This window comes from Sitophilus oryzae, unplaced genomic scaffold (assembly GCF_002938485.1).
Source record: "Sitophilus oryzae breed Bouriz unplaced genomic scaffold, Soryzae_2.0 scaffold_931_pilon_pilon, whole genome shotgun sequence".
Taxonomy (NCBI): domain Eukaryota; kingdom Metazoa; phylum Arthropoda; class Insecta; order Coleoptera; family Curculionidae; genus Sitophilus; species Sitophilus oryzae.
This window is the reverse complement of record NW_022147563.1, coordinates 436,585-463,194: the sequence shown is the minus strand read 5'-3', so window position 1 is coordinate 463,194 and position 26,610 is coordinate 436,585.

The following is a 26,610-nucleotide window of genomic DNA, read 5'->3' as shown; positions in this document are numbered from 1 at the left end:
AGGAAACAAACAAGACCAAAAGCATGTTAAGAGTCGCTGAAATGAAGAACCTTAGAACTATAATGGGGAAGACTAGAAGAGACAGAATTAGAAACACAAATATCAGACAACAATGTGGAATACAGGACGTAGTGAGATGTAGGGTAGGCAAAGAAAAAGACAATGGTTCGCACACGTAAAACGCATGGAAGAAAACAGGCTACCACGCATAGCTCTTGAAGGGAAACCTATGGGTAAGAGACAGTCGGGAAGACCTCCAAAAAGGTGGAAAGACAGTTGGCAGTCCATCTCCCAAGAACTCCTACAGAGGCAACCTTAAAATTAACGGATCGAAAGATCTCAAATAAGTAAAAGAAGAAGAAGAATATTATTTTTTTCATTGCAGTTTTATATAGGTCAGGTTGCTGAGGTTTGAGATCCTGTTTGATCTCCCACTCGGAGGCCTTGGGCCCATTGCGATACCCCTGTATTATTGTACTAAACCTTCATTTCATTATTTCATTGCGTTAAAGCACCTCCAGCTCTTTTCAAAGTTTCCGATGTCGCTGATGTTGGCTTCCCTCCTGCTTCCTCTAGTCCCTGCAAGAAACTTGCCGTAAAGTTTTAAAGCGTCAGTGCCGGTCAGTGGCACAACAGGTTTCTTCTTCTTCTCCATATTCGCTGCAGTAGTCGTCGTTGGGAATTTTCCATCTTACGAGGTTTACCCCTTTACAAATATCAGTAGAGCGGTAAGTTTCTCTAGTATATAAAGAATTAGTGGCTCACAAAATAAAACTGAATCAGATGGCCGTATATACTTTTAATAATTCCTTAGTTTCTTTTATTATCAAGCATGGTCTACTAAGAAATAATGATCTTTTTTTGAAAAAAAAGTCTTTTAAAAATAAGCGGTTTGCGATCGTGATTTTACTTTACTTGATAGGGAAAGACGTACCGGCAACGGCGCAACAGCACTCCGTCGCATTTCTCTCACTCCGACTTAATAAGACCCCTATGGGATTTAATTCCACACATGTAAATACCGACCCAAGAGTAACAGTTGCCAGCACGGTATTTTATATACTCATATTCTTTATATTTTTCTCTATTCTAGATATGAATAGGATATTTTGGTGATGAGGAGCAATCTTAAATTTAAACAGTAAACCATAGCCTTTTTTACCATTATTCTCATGCAATATAAGATGCTTTAAAAATATAGGACGCAAAACAAGATGGATCTGCAAGGGTAGGTATATTTTGTTTAAGATACAGTGTTATCATAGACGACGATAATATTTAAAATAATGAAAATTTGCATATTGTCAGCAATTCGAGAGAGTTCCGAATGATGTACATAAGAATTTAGCAGAGCAACAGATCTCACTGGACAAAGTACGGGGTAAAAAAAGGTGCGAACTATCACGAGGCAACTGTGTCTAGTATTACAACTTGTTGACAATGTTGATAATGAAAGAAATTGGTTCTCGATAAAAAAGAATTTTAATATTTTGCCTGCTTTTATAAAGCTTGAACCAATGTGCAAACAACACAGTCCGAATATATTTGTCGAATTCCGGAACAGTTAAAACTAACGATATCGCTACCTCATAATACAACGTGTAATTATGGCGAAGGGGTTTCCTTCCAATAACGCTGCTCGTAAAGAAATACAACAAACGATCGTACTTGTAATGGTGGAAATTAAGTCTAAATGACATTTTCGCGCGAATTCTCTTAGTTTAGATGGCCCGTTCACGTAAGAACTCCATTCCACAAAGAGATTTATCGGGCAGTCTAAACAGTCTCGGTCGGTTAATCAGTTCGGCCACGCAAAACACTCGTTTAAACTATTCATACCGCATTTCTGGACGTTCGGCGTTGTTAGTAAAACAATTTTGTTACAGCGATAAGATTTACGCCACGGAAGTTGTTTGTGTCTAGACAAATATTAAACGAGTGTAACGGAATGGTTTTAAAATAGGCGATGTTGGTTTTATGGCAGTGATTGTTAATGACTGACATAATTTTCGACATTAGTTATTCCACCTGTTTTAAAAATTGACTTATGCTACACTAGAAGGATGAAAATTAATGGGCTGCCCCCAGGATCTTATTATATGATGGAAATATTTTTTGCGAAAACCTATTTTGAAGTAATAATACTATTTTTCACATAAGACCTGCATAAGATCAATAATGACATATGGCATAGAAATTCGAAAGGAAACAAACAAGACCAAAAGCATGTTAAAAGTCGCTGAAATGAAAAACCTCTAAGAACCATAATGGGGAAGACTAGAAGAGACAGAATTAGAAACACAAATATCAGACAATACCGACCCAAGAGTAACAGTTGCCAGCACGGTATTTTATATACTCATATTCTTTATATTTTTCTCTATTCTAGATATGAATAGGATATTTTGGTGATGAGGAGCAATCTTAAATTTAAACAGTAAACCATAGCCTTTTTTACCATTATTCTCATGCAATATAAGATGCTTTAAAATATAGGACGCAAAACAAGATGGATCTGCAAGGGTAGGTATATTTTGTTTAAGATACAGTGTTATCATAGACGACGATAATATTTAAAATAATGAAAATTTGCATATTGTCAGCAATTCGAGAGAGTTCCGAATGATGTACATAAGAATTTAGCAGAGCAACAGATCTCACTGGACAAAGTACGGGGTAAAAAAAAGGTGCGAACTATCACGAGGCAACTGTGTCTAGTATTACAACTTGTTGACAATGTTGATAATGAAAGAAATTGGTTCTCGATAAAAAAGAATTTTAATATTTTGCCTGCTTTTATAAAGCTTGAACCAATGTGCAAACAACACAGTCCGAATATATTTGTCGAATTCCGGAACAGTTAAAACTAACGATATCGCTACCTCATAATACAACGTGTAATTATGGCGAAGGGGTTTCCTTCCAATAACGCTGCTCGTAAAGAAATACAACAAACGATCGTACTTGTAATGGTGGAAATTAAGTCTAAATGACATTTTCGCGCGAATTCTCTTAGTTTAGATGGCCCGTTCACGTAAGAACTCCATTCCACAAAGAGATTTATCGGGCAGTCTAAACAGTCTCGGTCGGTTAATCAGTTCGGCCACGCAAAACACTCGTTTAAACTATTCATACCGCATTTCTGGACGTTCGGCGTTGTTAGTAAAACAATTTTGTTACAGCGATAAGATTTACGCCACGGAAGTTGTTTGTGTCTAGACAAATATTAAACGAGTGTAACGGAATGGTTTTAAAATAGGCGATGTTGGTTTTATGGCAGTGATTGTTAATGACTGACATAATTTTCGACATTAGTTATTCCACCTGTTTTAAAAATTGACTTATGCTACACTAGAAGGATGAAAATTAATGGGCTGTCCCCAGGATCTTATTATATGATGGAAATATTTTTTGCGAAAACCTATTTTGAAGTAATAATACTATTTTTCACATAAGACCTGCATAAGATCAATAATGACATATGGCATAGAAATTCGAAAGGAAACAAACAAGACCAAAAGCATGTTAAAAGTCGCTGAAATGAAAAACCTCTAAGAACCATAATGGGGAAGACTAGAAGAGACAGAATTAGAAACACAAATATCAGACAACAATGTGGAATACAGGACGTAGTGAGATGTAGGGTAGGCAAAGAAAAAGACAATGGTTCTCACACGTAAAACGCATGGAAGAAAACAGGCTACCACGCATGGCTCTTGAAGGGAAACCCATGGGTAAGAGACAGCCGGGAAGACCTCCAAAAAGGTGGAAAGACAGTTGGCAGTCCATCTCCCAAGAACTCCTACAGAGGCAACCTTAAAATTAACGGATCGAAAGATCTCAAATAAGTAAAAGAAGAAGAAGAATATTATTTTTTTCATTGCAGTTTTATATAGGTCAGGTTGCTGAGGTTTGAGATCCTGTTTGATCTCCCACTCGGAGGCCTTGGGCCCATTGCGATACCCCTGTATTATTGTACTAAACCTTCATTTCATTATTTCATTGCGCTAAAGCACCTCCAGCTCTTTTCAAAGTTTCCGATGTCGCTGATGTTGGCTTCCCTCCTGCTTCCTCTAGTCCCTGCAAGAAACTTGCCGTAAAGTTTTAAAGCGTCAGTGCCGGACAATGGCACAACAGGTTTCTTCTTCTTCTCCATATTCGCTGCAGTAGTCGTCGTTGGGAATTTTCCATCTCACGAGGTTTACCCTTTTACAAATATCAGTAGAGCGGTAAGTTTCCCTAATATATTATAAAGAATTAGTGGCTCACAAAATAAAACTGAATCAGATGGCAGTATATACTTTTAATAATTCCTTAGTTTCTTTTATTATCAATCATGGTCTACTAATAAATAATGATCTTTTAATAAAAACTTTTAAATATTGCAGTAAATAGTGAAAATAAATATAGAGTGATGTACAGGATGTCCCACAAATAAGTGCAAGTATTTTAACTGGGAGTATAGTTCAACCCCAGAAACACGCCTATGAGGTTTTTTTCGCGAAAAAAAAATTTTGAAAGTTCGGAATTTTTTGAAACAAATTTTGAAATTTTTTTAGTCTTTAGTTAAAAAACATAATTTCTTGATAATATGGCAACACAGGTAGTAGATTAAATTTACAATAAAGAAAATCCAGAAAAGATCCAGTGGTTCTCAAAATTTTAGCAAAAAATATTTTTTTTTTAAATTTTCAAAGTAAAATAACTCCGTTATTTTGGACTTATTTGAAAAAAGACAAAGAGAAAATATGTTTCTTTTATCGAGATCTACCTCCTCTTAAAATACTTGCACTTATTTCTGGGACACCTTGCATATTTTTTGAGAAGCTCATGGCAAACTAGATCACGTAATATATAAATATACGGGGTGTTGCATTTAAGAAAAAATAACTTTAGCTCATACGAGTTCATATCTTTAAAAATATTATTTTCGTAGACTAACTGACTACGCCACTGTATTCTACGTAAAAAGCTCTGCATTAAACAGTTTTCACCTTCTCGATACCTTTAACAATAACAGAGATACAGAGGGTGTCCCAAATTGCAAAATTTTCAAAAATACCCTTAGATCAGAAATGAAGAGGGCTATGAAAATTTTGTTTAGGGCATCTTCATCTTGTAATAACAAATAAAAATCAAATATATAAATTTCAGGTTAAGTATAAGTTTCGTATCGCCTAATCTCTACCGGGATTTTTTCAATACCGGTAGATTCTTACGTCATATGCTTACGTCACTATTTTTGCCGGAATTAATTCGAATACCGGTACCGGGAAGTTAGACACAGCGTATTAGAAAACTACTAAAACAGATTTGAATAAATTTTGCAATAAACTATTATTTAAAAAGTATCTTACCACAAGCAATTAATTTAACTTGTAAATCGGGGTACTGAAAGCCTAGCAACATTACCCTACATAACAGATTTTCAATAAGCTGCCCGGGGTGAGGTCTAGAGCAAATCAGTGTTTCCACGTGGAATATACCGTTTACCTAAGGTAGACGGAATTTAATCAGAATCTCGTTGAGCCACTGCAAAAACAAGAGCGAAGTTTATTTAAAATTAATCGGGTGCTGGATAAGGATGAAAGAATTTTTTGAGAAATGTTTTTCCACTTTCCAACGACACTAAAATCGATTTTTCATTTACATATGTAATTAAACAAACCAACTTATTTCTTGCTGTGCTGATTTGAATAAAACTAACTATTAAAAACAGTGTATGCACTACGTGTGCATATTTTAAATAAAACTTCTTACTAACAGCTATTAAATTGAAGGATTTGAAGGACATGTTTGAAAAATTGACATATAATGCTGTTTTAATATAAATATTATTTTCAATTGAAGGGTCCAGGGGAAAAACTTGATAAGCACCAATTTCTTAATTTTAGGATTTTACAATATTATTGTAGGTCGAAGTGGTCCCTACTAAATGTATAAACTCGGCAAGGCATTAAGTTGTTAAATCCTATGATATATGCCTAGAAAAAATATAGCGTACATATGGAAAGAACCTGATAACCGCCAGCCGTCGAGTACTCTTCTGTAAAATTAGTAAAATGGCGCTTATCATGTTTTTCCCCTGGACCCTTCAATTTATTTCTGTAAACTGTACATCTTTTTCATCAATACCCTGCAAATTTTGTGGAATATTACCTAAAATACACACTTTTATGTAAATGCTTAGTAATGTTAAAGCTTAATTTTATTTAAGAAGAGAAAACCTTTTTAACTTGACCAAAAATTCGTATTTATACTTAGTAGTTTACAGTAATTTTGTTAAATTATACGAATATTTTCGTTGATTATTGGTTTGAAATAAATATGACAATGCCCTCCAATAAAAATGCAAGTTGCTTAACTCGAATAATTCCAATTCTGAGCTAGCAAATAAGCTAGATGCTTTACTTAGACCATTGTTCAGAAGCTACAAACCTATTAATGAAAATATGCATGAAAGTTTACTTTTTAGCACACAACCAGGAGATATTGGTACACAGGTATAGTATCAAGTTTATTATAATGATTTTCTTGAAATCAAATGTTTTTTGGTATTTGCGCGATACTTACCACTTCTTTTTCTTGCTAGCTCGTACGTCAAGGCCGTATTGTGTCAAGGCCGTGGCGTGTCACAGCCTTGAATTTTTACTCTCATCGCGCGTAAAGAAGTTTGAACGATACCATTATTTTTAATCCACACTGTTTACTGATACTGTAAATTTCGTAATATCAGCAATTTAAAACACTGACGTAATCATGACTTTTATACTGAAGCTGGATATCATGACAACTGATATCGTGATTTATAATATCACAAATTTAAAATTTTTTGCCTTTTGAGTGTGTCCCATGGCTATTAGTCCATATTTAAACTAATTTTATTGTATCTGCTTTATTAGTAGAGGAAAGTAATCCAGTATGGAATAGTATCCCTAATATGGGATTGCCATTTCTTGAAAACGAATACGCCTAATCAGAAAAGACAGTGATTTTTATTGTCTTTCTATCATTATAGTCATGTGAAGGTTTTGCCTTGTCATTCTAATGGGCTTTGTGGCCATGGTGAGAATGTTTTCTTTCAGCGCGATGAGAAAAGTTTGTAAGGTACTCCGAAAGTAATTATTTCTTGATAGGTGATTGCCAATAATATTATAAATTACGACAATGCATTGGGTACATGTTTGTTTGATTGTTTTAAGATTCTATTACGTTGTACTGTTTGGGTCGCTCTCAGGGGTCGGGTGAAGCGGGTGTGTAGCCGAAAGGAAATATATACATTATATTTCAGAAATGTGTTTAAGGCTTAGCCCGATCCGATTAAGCCACACCCAAAATTCCAAACACACGTACTTTGATTAAGGCTTGATTAAGGTTTGCAGAGCTTCAGCATTTGCAACAAAATAGCGAGCAATTTGTTACAAAAGTAAGTATATAAATTATATGTCACGGTAATCACAAAACTTCGATCTATTTCCGTATTGTAACGCAATTTTTAATTATGGGGAAATTAAAATAACTTTGGTTGCACATATAACCACCAGCAAACTCCATAAGACGACGCATGGTGTCATTGATAACGTGCAACGAAAGTTGTTTTAATTTCCCTTTATATCTTTATTTTCGAGAAAATTTGGTCCCAACATAAGGAATATTTTCTTGATGATTGACCATCAAAATGTTAAAAATAAAAAAGTTGTCTAAAAGTGTGCTACAATATGGATATAGTATAATCTCTAATTTCCTTCCTCATTTGTGTAAAAATACCTAGCCAGTTTTACATAAAACGTTAAATGTCGAACGCTTATTTTGCTACTTTTTTGGATTAGTAAAATGGACTCTTAAGTGTCTTTTCTTGTCTGAATGTATTTAATAAAAAAAATCTTATATACGTTTGTTTTATAGTGATCAATATTTGGGTACATATGCCATGTTTAGGTGCCTTTATGTTCAATTTGTTTTTGAGGAAATTTTAAACTTTACACTAAAAAATGAAGACTACACGGGAAAAACCAGATATGTTACATTTTCATAGAAATTAAGATAGCGACACATGTTTATAGGCAAATATTAGCGTTATTCGAGACACCATCAAAGAAATCAAAAATACGCTTAATCCCAGAAATATTACAGCTTGGTTATTTTGCCATTCAAGGTAAAAACCAGAGTAGTCTACGCGTAAATGGCAAAAACCAGAAATGTCCTCACGAATGGGAGACAAGTGTAACAGTCAAATTTCCTCGCAACGACCTCTGTATGCTAGCTCATAAATTATCGCAAATAACTATTATTTTTGCATCATGTTTACTATAATTTTATTGTTAAATATTATTTTATTTAAAATTTTACCATTATGCAACCCGATATACACCGCGATATTATACAGCCACAGCTCCACAATATTTTCACTGGCCCAGCATTAGAATTTTTGTCGATCTCTCTTTATCTTTGATATTCTTTCCGTCACTTGTCACTGTCAGATCAAATCAGATGTTTTTGGATTTATTTACCCTTTGTTTTGGTTATTGAAATTTTATAATTATCAGATAAAATTTCGTAGTTAAATCGGTTATTTTTGATGTGGATCGCAGTGTGCAATTCGTTCATCTAATTGTGGGAATTTCTGAGTTAAGTTCGTTTATTAACCGGATATGAAATATGGCTGTTGGAAAATATTCTAGAACATCGTTTTTTATTTATGCCTTTTTGTGAGTTGGACTAGTCAAGATATATAGTTCTCTATCTATATCCTGGAGGGAGATTTCCGGTTGAAATCTGATTTTGTGAAGGAAATCGAATCCTTGCATCACTTCTTGTGTATCCACCGTCAGAATATCGTCGTGAAGAACTGGCTGCCGTTTCGTGAAGCATTCCCTGTTGGTGAATAGCAGGTCTTCGTAAAGAAGGATTAAGGCTTCCGAAATACATTTGCTCAAAGACGTGGTTGGATTTTGATGATTTTTATGGACCGCCGACTAATTTCCGCAATGGGATTAAAATAACCAAATTTTCTGACCGATATTCCGATTGCACGTGCCTAAGAAGTCCCCGAATAGTTCCAAGGTATGCTATAATTCTTCTGCCTATTCTAAGTCAATGCTCAAATGATTTTTATTCGTATTGTTGACTTGATTGCTGGTTTTCGACTTTTCCACGCCCACGTGGTGTAGAAAGATTAGTTGAGTGTTATCTTTCTTAAATCTTATTTGGTTGTTCGTAATTGTAGAGCAAGAAGACCGATCCAGACCGTAGTGCACAGAACAGTCCAGAATTCCATCCTGTTGCCCGTGTAGAGGTACCCGTTGGACATCATAAACCCTCGTTGAGGTAAAGTTCAGATTTGATTAGTCCTTCTCTATTACCTTTATTAACTCCTACACGTTGTGCTAGTCCTTGTTCTATAATTGAGGCTCTTTTCTAAGACAACCAATATTATTTAGGGTTTTTATGTCACCTTTTGAAGTCCTACACCTGCCTGTACATTTGCTGACGGGCTCCAGTGACAGTACACCGAGCTGCTGTACCCTGTTGTAGCCATCCTGTAGCTATTCACCGTAGCTCAGCCGGAAGAATTGTCAAGTAGTTTCAAGACTTAGGGTGAGACTGTTTAGATATTAGTTAGGTTTCGATTTGTGTTCCACCCTTAGAGCATACTTAGTTTAAGTAAAGTGGGATGACATAGATTTAGTTTTTATTGATTTAAATTCTGATTTAATATATTTCAATCATTTAGATTTTATTTCAATTCTCATACATTTCATTCATTCCTTTATATATTAACTTTTGATATTTAATAAATTACTTAATCATATTTTTAGTAGTATTATTTACAGTCTGGTCTCATAGTTAAGTTAGAGTCACTTAAGTTTAAATAATTATAGTAATATTTGAAGTTCATGGTAGTTGCACTCAACAGTTCGAGGTTAGTATTGAAGTCTACTTAATAGTAACATCTTTTATGCCGAGTTCATAGAGTATAATCTCGTGGCGCCCTTTTATTAAGCAACTCATTACCGATTAAGTAAACTTGTGTTTTATTGAACTTCAAATTAGAAAAGGACGCGGCACAAGCACGCATCTTGCAGTTAGTATTACATGTAGTAAATGTATGTATTCTAATAAAAAACTAGTTAAATATTAATTTTCTTCCTACAACAAAAAAATAATAGTTTAGATTTAGGTTTTATACAACTTTTAATTGGACATCCCTGGTTTTCCCCCGTTTTGTTTCGTATTTTGACATTTTTATTTTGGTATCTTAGAATATCGTGATAATTAACAATACTAATAACTCAGAATTGGTAAATACATTTTTCTAATTATTCAATTGTAAATAATACATTCCTTTAAAAATTAACGAATGGGAATAAGACTCTAACACTAAATTGGATTTTTGTTCTCTCGAATAAAATGGACAAAGTTGTTTTTTCCCATGTAGTGTTCATATGTAGCAAAAAACAGTTATTAAGTTATGTGCAACTGTATGACTGATAATAACTAAGAATAAACATTTTTGATTTACTATATTTTTTCATATAACCCAAAAACTAAATGGTATTCTATATTTGGATATTCTTCTATAACAAACCTAAATCGATATCAATACTACAGTAATAGAACACCCTCTGACATTCATACAAAAGCCAAGAAATATGAGATCATCTTTTTTTACCCTTTAGCCAAATTCGAAGTTAATATAATAACCATTATTTCCTTTCTTAATAAAAATCGACACGCATCAAGACCCCCACTCGCTGTTCGATTATTGGTTTGGTTATTATCCGTTTTCGTCCAATTATCCGGCCTGTAGGGGGCGCTACGGAGGGATTTCGCTCGCGCAACACAAATACACGATTACGTAAATTGGACGGAAAGCATCGAAGCCATGTTGCCACGTCACATTGCATTCATTGTAGACCTTATTCTTCTTTTTAAATATATTCTTAATACAGTTTTCTACTGTACAGAGCGCATGTTACCTTTCACTTGCATTTTTTATGTGTGTCGTGAGTGTTTCACTATTGTATACACCAAGTATACTCATTTTAGATATAAGAGGGTATCTAATTGTTCATTAAATTTTGCCAACCACCTATAGTGTGACCAACGGATCTGTAGCTACGGGGTATCGGCAGGGGAACGCAGTTGTAAACAAAACACACCCAATTTCATTCATAAAATAGGCATGGGCGTACGGTATTATATGAAAATAATGTGTATCATAAATATAATACTCAGATTAATAATTTTTTTCAAAAAACTTTATGCTGTTTGAATCGTTACTGTTGAGTTAGCAGATAAACACTAAAAGCTTTTATTAAAGCTCCCTTAAATATTTTGAATCATTTTATTATGTTAATATTTGTTATAATAAGTTAAGTTGTGTTGTTAATATAATAGAAGAAATAATTACAGCTGGGGGTTGGAACCTTTGGTGTTACACAGCAAAATAAAACACTAAATCAGTACAATACACCAAAACACTTTTAATTTTACACTGGACGCACGTTTCGCTAACCATGTCTGCCATCAGCAGATGATCAAGACTGAGTCTTGAGGTATATTTATTTATATATCTGTACTAACTATATTTTTTTCTATAATACATAATTTTAGATATAACTATTTCCAGCAAAAAAAAATCTTGAAAATAGTTAACTTTGGAAGCGCAAACAAAACATAATTTTACTCATCAGTAGATCTGATATTGCCTATTACACCAGATATGGTATCGCTCCGCCAGCAGTTTTTAAAGGTTAGGTCATTGTCTACCCATATGTTACATCCAAATAGATAATACTTGGCTATATTTTCGAATTTCGCGTATATATATTTATATCTCTCTCTGCAATATAATGGGCCGCTCCATTAATATTTATCTGTTATTTTAACATTTACGCCAAAAAAATTCATTTGATTTTAATAACCCCCTAAGCGTTTCCCTGCAAAAGGAAAATTCGATTCTTCCTGCAATTTTTGCAAAAGCTTTCTAATTGTGGGGACGAGTTTGAATTCGAGATAAAATCTATTTATCAAATTCCTGACCACTTCGAAAAAGTCGTTGAGCTTTTCGACAGCAGTCTCACGTGGTCGTTTCTTTCCAGAGAGGATATCATTTTATCGGGGTTAGTTTTCAGCCTTTTTTTTATCTTCTGTGTGAATTTTTTTATAGCCGATACGCTAACTCCGGTATAAAGAAATATCCGCTCAAGTTTACGTTTAAGCGGCAACTCAAGCGAACTCTCTGTAGCTTCTTCATCGCAAACCCTATTATGAACACAAGGAAATACACCAAATGAGATTTCATCCACGTTATTATTAACTTACCTATATAAATTAGCTATTATTTCTCTTGTCTGACTATGTAGCGTCTTACCCTTAACAAATTTATTCGTTTTAAAACACAAATATACGATCAAACTTGATATTAATAATTAAAAACTACGAACGAAAAACATTATAACAAGATAACAAAACAATAAAACACAACTTAACTATCAAATATACTAAAAATATAGGAATAAAGTTTAGGATAACCGGTATAAAATAATGAAATAAAGTAATAATGATCAAAAAAATGACACCGCCACTGGATATTTCAATAGTATTCAATATTCCTACTCTTTTCAGAAGAGACCGTGAAGTTGGGGATAAAGCAAGCGAATAGGAAAGGCGTAAAAGCCATGGCAACCGCGTGGTAACAAATCCTGTGACGTACTGCCAATCATGTTCGATGAATAGGCGGCCATGCGCGGCGATGCCGGTTTGCCAATGATATCGTTGAAAATCTTCAACTTTCATAATAGGCAGATTATACAGAATGAAAGAAATAAGTTATTAAATAAAACATATCGAACAATATGAACTACGTTAAAATTCCTTAGTAATATACGTCAGAATATATGCTAAACACATTATATATAATAAAAATATATTAAATTTATAGTTCATGTCTGGCAATTTTGCAATTTTATAGATAAACGTGGCAATATCGATTTTTTTTTCTCGCATTCCTTCCGTAGCTACAGATCCGCTGGTCAAACAGTACTATGTATCTAAACTGGCGGCTATGTTTGTAAAAGACGACACTAAAACTCACGATACCCTAGACAAGGAAAGAGAGTCTCTCTTTCCTTCTCTAAGGACAAAATACTCGAAAGCTGAACTGCGCAACCGCGGTCTACGTCAAGCTCAGCTGAACTTTACCGCTGATCGCTGATGGACTTTGTAAACAACGGCACTTTTACAAATATCATAGTAAATATGGCCCTATTTAAAAACAAAGTTAAAAACTCATCAGCATTCCTGTATTTTTAAATAATACAAAAAATATAAAAAGCACTTAAAGTGCTTTTAGAAGATTTACGATTTGTGTTGTTTCACTTAATTTTGTGAAAAACACTATAATAAGAAGAAACGTATTATTTGCCTACTGCGTACTCCAAATATGGTAGTCTGTATAGCTTGTGGAAGTTGCAGTATATTGCAACAACCATGAAGTAAAATTGGAAATGAAAACACATATCTTTGCCTATGACTTTGCTACAAAGGAAAGTTATAAACTGTGGTACGAAAAACAGAAGATCAAGATAAATTATCCAAGTCAAGAAAATATAATGACTATGCGGAAAAAAACTTACAAATATTATTGTAATCATAGTAAATCAGCCAGGTAGGTAAAATAGAAATGAAAAAAGGAACACTATGCCAAATAGTCTCTTTTTATTTTTAGGACACATCAGCAATTGTTCTAAATGAATAGAGAAGGCCAGTAGTTCAATAAAAAGACCATATAAATGAGCCATAAAATAAAAGGAAAATGGATAAGCAAGAATTATTCCCAACAAAGTGAAAGAGGTCATTGGTTTAAGGCTTTGTTTATTTTTTTTTGTTCTTAAGTAAATATGTATTGGCTGTTGGTTAAGGGTTTTATATTTATTTTGTACTACTTACTACCTGTACCATGTGGTATTGTATATTGTTAAAATTATTGTATTGTATTGTTGTAATTATTGTATTTTCTTGACATAGAACGCCCATAAGTTTCTTGCAGTTTCTTCTTATAGGTCGTAATTGACACTGAAACATTCTGATAAAATAACACTATACACTATAAATTTGTTTTTTATTTCTAATATGTTACAGTAATTAAGCTAACAAATTTTCCCAAAACGTTTATTTCCCCATGAAAATGTGATTCAATTTAAGAATTGATATTTTAATAAAAGATTTCAACTTGATTCGGATAATATTTCTCTGCCCTGTACTGTATTACAAATTGTTCTAACCGATCTTCATTTTAGGACATAATGATAATGACTAGAGTAGAATTCGAGAATAATGTGCTCCCTCCAAGTAAAGCCATGGTTCTCACTTATGCATCAAATTAGATACTGATCATGCAATCTGTAAATGAAACAATTTTTAATTTAACCCAATAATCAATGCAACATTGACTAAAATCATTTGATCTAGGCAATATAGGTATATTACCTCTGATATTATTAAATATCAGCCAAATACATTAACCACAACTTTATTGATATTTGTATGTTTTAAAAATAAATATATGAATGCAGGTCAGTTTTTAAATATAGCCATATAATGTTCAAAATTCCCGCAAAGCGCTTCTCGCCGAACAAAACTGAACTCTCCGGGTAGGATCCGAATGCTTCCGAGGTTTTCGTGAGTTTTAGTGTCGTCTGTTTGTAAAATGGCCACTTTAACCAGATTTTGTAAATATTAAAATAAACATCTGAAAGTATCTAAATTTATTTAGTGAGATGGACATGACATAGATTAACGGCAACATTGCTCTAAAAAGACTTTTCGACTCTAGACCCGCGCCAAAGACGTTTTTATTAACTTAGTTAAGGATTTGGCGGTTCTGCAGGGGATCATAACTGAGATATGACTTTTTAACCTTATTCTTTTATTCAGTTTATACAGGGTTGTTCACCACATACGACACGGAGTATTGTAGCTAAACGATGAGATTTTTACAAATTGTAAGTTTTGGGTTCGATGAAGGACTATTAGAGGTACAATTTAAAAATAATTTTACAAGATACAGAGTGTCCCAAATAAGTAAAAAATATCAAAGTTGTATTTTTTTAAATGGAACACCCTGTATATTATTACATTTTAGTTTCTACGATTAAAATAAAGGTAAATTTGATTAAGATTTATTATACTTAAACCTTACCGTTTTGAAATATTTTCAATTTTGTGAAATTGCAGTAAAAATTTTAAGGCTTCATTTCTCCAAGGGTATCAAAGTTTTTAATACTAAATATTTACTGAAGTTTATTTACTGATCAGTTATTGTGTTGCAATAATAAAAATAATACTACCTTATACAGAGTGTCTAAAAATTTATTTTAAATAATTATTAGCTTCAAACGGCAATAACTTGTTTAATTTAAATGGGACACCCTGTATATTTTACGAGAATCAGATGCACAATTTAATTGTCTATCAAATTATCTTATACCATTTTTTACCTATCTCTTTAAGTTTACGTAGAAAATGCATTTTCTTGTAATTTAGAACTTATTTATCAATATACCCATGGACTATTGACATTTAAGATTATTTTTAAAGATGTACCAAATTTTTAAAGAGTACAGATACTAATATTGTCGATATAATTCGTTTATTTCATTAAAAAATAAAAAAAACTGTTTAAATATTTGTTAAAGAGGACCAATTAATATGATTCCAGTATTCAAACTACATTAACTGAATGTTTGCGTTGGTTAATAATAATTGCTCCAAATACTAAAAAACTGAATTTTGTATGGGCATTAGACAGTGTGATAAAAGTAACACCTTAAAAATGATATTTCATTTTTTAATAAATGCTTATTTATAACAACAAAGGCTTTAATTTGATAACTTATTATTATATTGATTTCTGACTCAAAAATCCACATTTATTTATAATAATTTATTAACGAACACAATTAAGTATGTCATTAATTAGTATATGGGCGGAAATAATGGTGTTATATTTAATTAATGGTATACTCTTTTATAAAGATCTAAATAGTTTTCTTTTTGCATACAAATGGGCTAGTAATATTATCGCTTTGCTAAAAACGATAATATTACTAGTCTATACATTTTGTACATTTGTTGCTTTAAAAACAATCTAAAATGTCAATATTCCATGGATATATTGATAAATGAGGTCTAAATTATAAGAAAATGCATTTTCTACGAAAACTTGAAGGGATAGGTAAAAAATGGTATAATACAATTTGATAGACAATTTAATTGTGCATCTGATTCTCCTAAAATATACAGGGCATTCCATTTAAATTAAAGAAGTTATTGCCGTTTAAGTTAATAATTATTTAAAATAAATTTTAGACACTCTGTATAAGGTAGTATTATTTTTATTATTGCAACACAATAACTGATCAATAAATAAACTTCATTAAATATTTAGTATTAAAAAACATTGATACCCCCTTGAGAAATGAAGCTTAAAATTTTTACTGCAATTTCACAAAATTGAAAACCTTCAAAAAACAAGGTTTAAGTATAATAAACCTTAATCAAATTTACCTTTATTTTAATCGTAGAAACTAAAATGTAATAATATACAAGGTGTTCCATTTAAAAAAATACAACTTTGATATTTTTTATTTATTTGGGACACTCTGTATCTTGTAAAAATATTTTTAAATTGTAGCTCTAATAGTCCTTCAACGAACCCCAGACTTACAATTTGTAAAAATCTCATCGTTTAGCTACAATACTCCGTGTCGTATGTGGTGAACAACCCTGTATAAATTGTTTATTACATTTTCATAAATTTGTTCGGTTTTTAGTGTTGATATTAAAATATTCTTTACTCAGTCATTTACTATCAGATATAGTTAATTAAAGTATTTGCTACTAAACAGTACTTTTATATAATTGTAGTTTATTTTATTATTTTTTATAATTTTTAGCCATATAACTCGTGGCGCATACATAATAAAATTAAAAAAAATCGAAAAATAATAAAAGTTAATAAAACGACAATCCTAACCTAGTGCATTATGACAATAAAAGGAAATAAATACTAATACTCTTAAAATGTGATTAAAAAAGTAATTGGCTTATGTATAACTATTTAATTATTAAATACCGCTATATGATTACATTGTGATATAAAAATGCTAGAGAATTACACAGAGATTTGTTTTTGATTGTGTTTTAGAATCTTTAAAATAATAATTACTTCGATGTAAAAAAATAAAAAATTAAGTAGACTGGAATAACTAGGGTCATTAATTTTATTCATACTGTCCTGTTACTACCACTTTGTTATTTAAGTGAGTAGAGGGAGATGGCCGATTCTGCACCAGCCGCCCCGCGCAGAAAGTGACGTCATGTGACGTCATTAGCTAAGAACGTGTAAAATTGGCTAATAAACAAGAACAAACAGGTTTGAACCACTGTGAACCGCTTTTGAACAACTTTGAACCGCTTTTTAGCTTAAAACAACAGACCTGTTCATTTTTTGTTCATACCCGTTTATTTCGGTTTTAAAGCGGTTCAAAGCTGTTCAAACCTGTTTATTCTTGTTTATTAGCCTATTTTACAGGTTCTTAGCTGATGACGTCACATGACGTCACTTCCTGCGCCGGGCGGCTGGTGCAGAATCGGCCATCTCCCTCTACTAAGAGGCTAAAATTAAAAGCACAACCATGGAAAAATCAATACTTCCCTAATTTACAGTATTTGAAATCTTTAAAATGAACAAGTTCAAATTTGACAGCTATACTTTAATTACCGTAAAATAAACGCTGACCAAATAAATGCCTGCAAAATACAACTGAACTCACCTTGACCAAGTTTATTCCCAAAATTCACTAGTATATACTGTATGATCGAAAAAAAACGGCGTCCACTTGGCTGGGAAATGACGATCGCTGACATTTAGCCAATTAAATTTTACATATAAAATGACAGCGATCTTCATTGCATAGCCATCGCTGACGCCGTTTTTATTTTTTGATCATACGGTACTGCCAAATAATTAAATAACTTTACCATTATCTATACAACTATATTCCAGGAGGTATATAATTTAATAGCACTACTACTAAATAATTTAATTGCAATGTCACACAACCTCGAGGAATAAATTGCTAATTCAAGAAAGTTTATAATACATTTTGGAATATTGACTAATTTGTAGGTATATTCTAACAGCTTGACTGGTGAATTTTTTATACCGTGTGGTGTATCGGAACACGGGACATAGGAAACAACATGTAAATTTTGAAAGGATCAAATATTATCTCCCCTGATAATTTTATGCAAAAGTTTTAGTTGGTTAGGTTGTTCTTATACTTTTGTCTAGAATTTTGTTTCGTTTGGAATAGTCATTTAAAAGTTATTCTTAAATTTATAAAAAGTCCCTTGGTAAAAATCGTTACGAGCAACAGTTCTCAAGATATTTAGAAAGGAAATAGTCAGTACATCTCATTATTGACAATAAATGTTGAGTAGATAGTTATTTGACTAAAATGATAAATTTGAAAACTTTTTATTTTTTTAAATTAATCATAAATTTTTCTTCAAAAAAATGATGCTAAAACAGTTTCTGTTGAACTTTTGGCGCAAAAACATTCCAAATTTATGATTTCAGACTAATAATTATTTAGTCAACATAATGTTTAATTTATATCAATCAATTTATATCTACAACTTTTAAAAATTATGTTGAAACAAGAAATCCGTCAACTAGCAACAGTTATGATATCTTTTTAATTAGATTAAACACGCTTTATCAGAACACACACACAAAGTAAATTGCAACCGTACACCTGATATTAAGTTTTATTAAACTTGGCAAGTTTCGAGGTAATTCTCCATCTAAGCAGTTCCAAATGTTAATTAAACACATACGTTATGTTCGGAATAAGTTGCCCCTAAACTATTCGCTATAATTTAGTTAAACCGAGTTGTACGGGTTTGGGTTTGTGCGCGAGCCGGGCGGTATTGTTTTAGTAAATTACTTTCGGCGTTTCATCTACTCAGCTCGCACATTAAAGACAGTTCCGTAACATATAGCAGGCAGCCGAAAATCAATTTAGTGGCGCGACGAGCTTTCATCTTTATAATTATATCGGGCCGGCCAGCCTTGTGTACGGAGAACAACTTTGTTCAGGGACGTACTTGTTAAATCGATCAAAGATTGAGATTTAATGGGTAAATATAAATACAATAGGTTTCAACCCTTAGATTCCTGCAAAAGAAGAACACTATAAGATATTTTCTTTTGCGCTGCACTGAAAAAAAAACATATAAAAAGAAAAAATATAACATTGCACTTAGATTTTTGTAAACATATTGTTTTATTAAACAATTGTGTGTGCACTATGTGTGCATACTTGAAGTGCAACTTTTTACTAACAGCTGTTAAACTGAAGGATTTGAAGAATATATATAATTTTATGAAAGCTTTTTATAAACTTCAAAAAAATTAGAGTTAATATAAAACCGTATACTATTCTAGCTTTATAATGTTTTAATTTTTATTAAAAATCGATAATTCTTTACATCTATATCTCTGACTACTACTAACTGCTACTAACCAACAATTTGTTTTGTGTGGTCTGTGGTCTGTTTTTGTTTATATATTTTGTTCATTATTCATGTTGGGGATTTGTTTTTAAATTAATGTTAATCGCTAGGCAACTAGTATACTAAGGATTTTCTTTTGCATAATCAAAATTGTCACTCTAAATTTTACATATTGTTACGTTTTTCGTCGGTTCCGTGTGGATAGAAAGTCAAAATTTATTTAAACACTATTTATTTAACACTAATTAACAAAAATAATAACGATAAAAGACTTATAGAACTATTTACAAACGATTTATAACTAAGAATTTATTTTGAATTTTAGCGCGTCAACTGTATATTTATAACTGCCCTCTCTAGGCCACTGCCGCCGGCTTTTATACCTACAGCAAAAGAAATCTAGAATAGTCCATAGATCGTTAGGCGCATAGAGAAGGTTTTCGAATGTTCTCGTATGTACTAGTCCATTCTAGTGGGTCTCGATTCTTCTCGAACGAATGAATCATTGCGGTGTCTATGCGATGTTAAGGTTATCCGAGGGCGGGCCATATTGTGAGGTTAGGTCGAGTCCACACCGGCCCGCAACACTGCCCCCTTCTTAGGCACATGCTCGTCACGAGATGTACACGGTGAATGAAGGTATTTGCAAAGCTGGCCCCTGGTACATTGCGAAGTCTGGTAGAAATAGCAGTCTACAGTTTTCTCTCCCGATCTGAGCTTTGGGTTGTAGCAGCAAACGAGGATCTCGATTCCCGTAAATCTGAACAAGACTTCAATCATGTTCCGGATTGTACGCCAACTCAAACCATCGAGTCCACACGCCAGCTTCGGAATGGCTAATCGTGCAATGTTGTTGTTTAGCAGGGCTTCTCTCAGTTCAATCAGGGTCTTCCATAGATTGAGATAAGTCGGCTTACTCGGGGACCATTCCTTGGTGACCAGGTAGAAGATGTGCCTTGCTTGACCATGTGCATTGTCGGTTAGCCTCAAGACGCTTCCAACCTCTGGATCCTGTCGGCGTAGTTCTCCGACACGCCCAAACTTCTCATTGAACGTCGCAGCGATTCCTCTGGACATCCGCAAATCTCGAGCCACACAATGAGCGAGCGAATAATCAGGAGGCACGGAAAAGAGGTCTCGTTGATCTTCTTTGGTTACACCATAGCGAGCCTTCTCACTGCTGTTGTATCGGGCCATGAAATCGTCAAAGGACATCTCCGAATCAGGGGGATCAAAGCTGCAGGTTCTCACGGTCCCAGCACGATCTTCTATTTCGCCTTGGTAGGGGCTCAAACGGTTGAAATGGACTACCCTCGGTTTTCCTTTTGGCAATTTTCTGATACGGTATACGACGTCATTAATTCTATCCATGACTTCGTATGGCCCTTCCCACGAGGATTGTAGCTTCGGAGATAACCCACGACGTCTCTGCGGGTTATATAGCCACACCAACTTCCCTGGTTGGTATCCTCCATGCTCAGCTTGAATGTCGTAGTGTTCCTTCATTCGGTCACTAGCACTTTGAATATTTAGGCGGACTCTCTGATGAATGTCGTCCATCCTTTGACGTAGTGTGTGGACATAATCTTCTCCGGCGACTTCTTCTCCCGGTCGGCAACCAAATTTCAGATCACAGGGTAGGCGCACTTCCCGTCCCATAACGATGCTGGCTGGAGTTTGCCCTGTAGATTCTTGGACGGATGAACGGTAGGCCAACAGGAACAGGTGAAGAAATTTGTCCCAGTCTCTTTGGTGGTCAGAGACTACTTTGGCCAGATAACGGTTGATAGTTCTGTTCATGCGTTCAACCATCCCATCGGATTGTGGATGTAGAGCAGTCGTCCTGGTCTTGCGGATGTTCAGGACTTCACAGACGCCTTGGAACAGATTGGACTCAAAGTTTCTTCCCTGATCTGAATGAAGCTCCATGGGAACACCAAACCTGCAGATCCATTCTTTAACAAGGGCATCAGCAATCGTGGACGCTTCTTGATTTGGCAACGCGTAGGCCTCGACCCATTTGCTGAAGTAATCCATTACTACCACAATGTATTTGTTGCCATCGTTCGTCTCCGGGAAAGGACCAGCCACGTCGATCGCTATTCGTTCGAAGGGACTACCAACATTGTACTGGCGCATAGGGGCTTTACCACGCTTTTGTGGCCCATTAATGGCTGCGCAAATGTCACATTTCTTACACCAGGCCCTCACATCTTCTTTGCAGTTCACCCAGTAGAACCGTTCACGCAGCTTGCCAAGTGTCTTGGTAACACCAAGATGTCCACCGCTGGTTCCATTGTGAACTTCCGCCAAGACTTCCGGGACCCTCTTCTTTGGAATGACGATCTGCCTTCTCTCTTCTTGTCCCTCTGGTCTCACAATCACACGGCGAAGTAATCCGTTATCTATTACCAATGAATTCCACTGGGACCGTACGACTTCACGTTCGGCGAATATCTGCAAACTTCCTCCCACGTTGGTCTCTGGTCCGCGTTTTTCCAGTTAATCACCAAGCCCAACTCTGGATCACTGATTTGGTCATTTGCAAGATCTTCGGTTTGCCAACTATCACCAACCACAGTCGTCCTTAAGACTTTCACTTCTTTCTCTTCTTTGCAACGATTTCCCATCTGTCCGCAATTCCAACAGCGAATCGGTCCCCCCTTCTTACTCATATACTGATCCAGTACTTTCCGCACAATCCTTTCCACTTTGGAATCGTCGGAACTCTCCTCAACAGCCCGTACAAATCCTAGAGACCTAGAGCATTCTTTCGCGGCCTCAAATTCCAGGGCACGTGCTAGGGCATCTCCCAAATGCGTTGGATGAGCTAAAAGAAGTGTTTGCCTTGTCTCGTTGTCACATAAACCATCAATAAAAGCCTGTACTTTTAAGCGCTCCATAACATTTTCGGGCATAGCAGGGTACGCAAGGCGAACGAGGCGGGCTACGTCGGCTTCAAACTCCTGCAGAGACTCATTTGACTTTTGAATGCGATTTTTTAGCTGGGAATGATAGACATGTTCCAAATGAGCTTGGCCGTACCTCATTTCTAAATGTCGTACCAATTGCTGATAATCTCCCTGTTCCGATGGTGACAATGTCTGCAGGATATCAGTCGCATCTCCTCGCAGTGCGACAGTCAAAGCGGTAGCCTTTTCAGCGATTGTCCATCCGTTCGCTCTCGCAGCGGCCTCAAACTGGCAAAATAATTGGCCCAAGCGGTTTTTCCGTCAAACTGTGGAGGCTTAATAACTGACTTTGAGATATACTTATTTTCGACTAGTTTCAGCCCCTCCGATGTTTCTTGACATTTTGGTGAATTTGACTTCGCTATTTCTTCTCTTAAAATTTCGATTTTTCTATTTACATCTTCCTCAATCTCTGTTATTTTGTCTTGTGTATCTGTTATCTTCTCTTCTAATTCCCTGGAATTTTCTGTTATCTTTTCTTCTAAATTAAGTATTTTATTATTAAAGCTGGCCTGTATGTCTTTAGAATTTTCTGCGATCTTATCTTCTAAAATATTAATTAAATCCTGGGAATTTTCCATAATCTTATCTTTCAAACTGTCTTCTAAGTTAATTATTTTATTATTCAAATTGTTCAAGTTGTCGTCTAATTTTTGAGAATTCTCTGTCATTTTATTTTCTAATTTTTGTAGGCACGAGTCAAGGTCACCTTCCAACTCAAAGCAAAATGTGTCAGGATCCTCACCTTCCTCCACCAAAACGTCTCTCAGTCTAGCTTGCAAAATGCTTTTCCTTCCATCTGTCTCGCACTCTCTCTCTTCCAAAATGCATTTCAGTTCGGACACTTTCAAGTCTTTCAACAATTTTTTTAGAGCCATGGTCAGTCTTTTTATTTTTCTTGTCTATCACACACGCCATACTTGACACCAATTGTTACGTTTTTCGTCGGTTCCGTGTGGATAGAAAGTCAAAATTTATTTAAACACTATTTATTTAACACTAATTAACAAAAATAATAACGATAAAAGACTTATAGAACTATTTACAAACGATTTATAACTAAGAATTTATTTTGAATTTTAGCGCGTCAACTGTATATTTATAACTGCCCTCTCTAGGCCACTGCCGCCGGCTTTTATACCTACAGCAAAAGAAATCTAGAATAGTCCATAGATCGTTAGGCGCATAGAGAAGGTTTTCGAATGTTCTCGTATGTACTAGTCCATTCTAGTGGGTCTCGATTCTTCTCGAACGAATGAATCATTGCGGTGTCTATGCGATGTTAAGGTCATCCGAGGGCGGGCCATATTGTGAGGTTAGGTCGAGTCCACACCGGCCCGCAACAATATCTAACCAAATTGTGACTCTAAATCTTTTTTAGACAGATGTCACTTGCCTTGTTACTGTTCTTGATATAAAAAGTGCAATTTTGATTATTTACTTGGGCTAGGATATATTAAAATACTTGTTGGATTGTAGGACATAAATAGACGTTGGTATAATTATTTGTATAGGTATTTATAAAGCTTTCTATCTGTTTTGCATTTTCAGTTTTTTGATCAAACATTTGATTTTATTTGTGAAATGCTTACAAAGGAGAAATGCTTACTATCAATGATTTAACATTAGTGTCTTTGCTGTAATAATGCTGTCTGGTTTTTCCCTACACGGGATAAACCAGATATGACACATATTCATAGAAATTAAGATAGCAACACAACTGTATAGGCAGCCTATATATAGGCAAATATTTGGCTTAGTGTTGTTCTGTTCTATTAAATATGTTTAATTAGTAAAATACCACTGACAAATTAGTCTTCGTTGTAGCGACACAAAACCCAGAAGTCTTCAATATATTAGTCATATAATCTCCACTCTGTATAACAGAGCTTCATTCATGCTATGACTATTTTTTGCTACCAATCAGAAAGCTGTCATTTTTAATGCAAACTTATCTCTCTTGGATATGTCAACTAATTAGACTGTTCTTTACTTGTACGCAATTATCATATTCAAACAAAAAAATGTTCAAAGAGGTACACCGAACCTAATACCATCATACCAAATAATGATGATCTATTTAAATCTAGTTACATATTATTGCTCTTTGCTTAAATTCTTCACGCGGATTGTGCAGGGAATAAAATCGAAAAATTATCTCGACAGCATATGTAACATCTCGATGCAGAAAGTGGTATTTATAGAGATAGCAAGCCTAGGAATAAATACCAGTGAATAAATTCAGTGATCAATAAATGCAAATGAATTTCAATTTTAAAAATATATTATACAGGGTGGTCCGAACTCCGAACTGTATTCAGGAAACTTTGGCAGCATATTCTGCAGATAAAAATAAGTAAAAAAGTTTGTATAAATATATGTCCTAAAATGGTTAGTTTTGGAGATACAGGGTGTCGAATTTCCATTTTTATTTCGATTTTTTTCCAAATAATTTCTGAACTAACGTCAATATTTGGATGAAAATTGGTGTCTTTGAGTTTTTTTGACCTGAGAAATTTGATTTTGATGTCAATATGACTCCTACTTGTAGGGGGCGCCACCTACATATTTTTTAACTGGTTTGAAGAGTAATAACTTTTCGTCCGTATCTGTATAAAACTACTGAGTAAAAAAATATACATTTAGGATATTTTGTACGTAAAAAAGGTATCTTGGTAAAAATCGGTACAAGTAATGGAATGATATTTGGAATCTAAATTATCAATACCTGTCATCATTGACATAAATTTAAACATATTGATTAAATAGTTATTAGAGTGAAATCAAAAATTTGAAATGTTTTTGTGCCAAAAGTTTAACAGAAACAGTTTTATAATCATTTTTGAAAATTTGTAATTAATTTTAAAAAACAAAAATTTCCTCAATTTATCATTTCAATCAAATAACTATCTACTCAAAATGTTTATTTTTTGTCAATAATGACATTTATTGACTATTTCCATTTTAATATCTTGATAACGGTTGCTCGTAGCGGTTTTTACCAAAAGACGTTTTTTACGTAAAGAATCACGGAAATATCCATTTTTTACTCAGTAGTTTTACACGGGTACGAACGAAAAGTTATTACTCTTCAAATCCTTCAATTAAAAAGCTGATAGAAAGAAGTTTCACTTCAAATATGCGCAAATAGTGCACACACAATTTTTTTCAACGATTCTACCGGCTGCAAATATTTTAAGACACTTTAGAATAAATAAAATGCAATTAATCAACTACTTAACATAAATTAAACGCTTAATTTCTATTTCTCTAAATTACCTTATTTTTATAATTAATTTTCCTTTGAAGCAATGCTATTACTCCATCCCTGCCTTTCTCTTACCTTTACTATTCTCTCTCTTCGTATCCAGCGAGGACAGAAAAAAGACGGGACCATTGTGATCTAAACCCCGTTCGCTCGAAGGTTTTCTTAATGAAGAATGGAGAGAAGAAAGATTTATTGCCTCTTTGATTTTCTCACAACAATATTAATTGAAACAATGGTTTTGTTTAGGAGCTTCTCGCAGACAAAGGAGAATGAACGGAGTAAGAGATTGTGGGTAGAGGAGGAGGGGTCTGCCGTTTGAGTTATTTACGCGGTGACAATTGGAGCAGAGAAATAAAGAGATATTGAAATAAACTTTGTGCTAAAGTTAAGATAGGATAGGAGGTTTGAGAATAGCAATTGAGCTCTAGCTATGTATTCAACGTCTACTAATATTCTAAGAAGTTATTATTGTTAAATAATTAAAATGACTTTTAAATTGCTAAAAATTTCTAAAAAAATATTTTAGCGATGTGTCTATATGTTATTACACAAGGAGTGTAAATAATAACAATATGTAGAAAAGGAGCGAAAACTCCACTAACTGACCACCATTATTCTGCTACGCAAGTGGAAACCAACATATAACGAAACTCTAGAACCTCGAAGACTCCATCTATAACCTAGAATGGGAATTCTCCAACGGCCTCAGACACCCGAAATTTTTTTTCAGGACTTACAACCAAGAAAAATCAAAGATCTTTATTTATTTAAGTAAGAATTTTC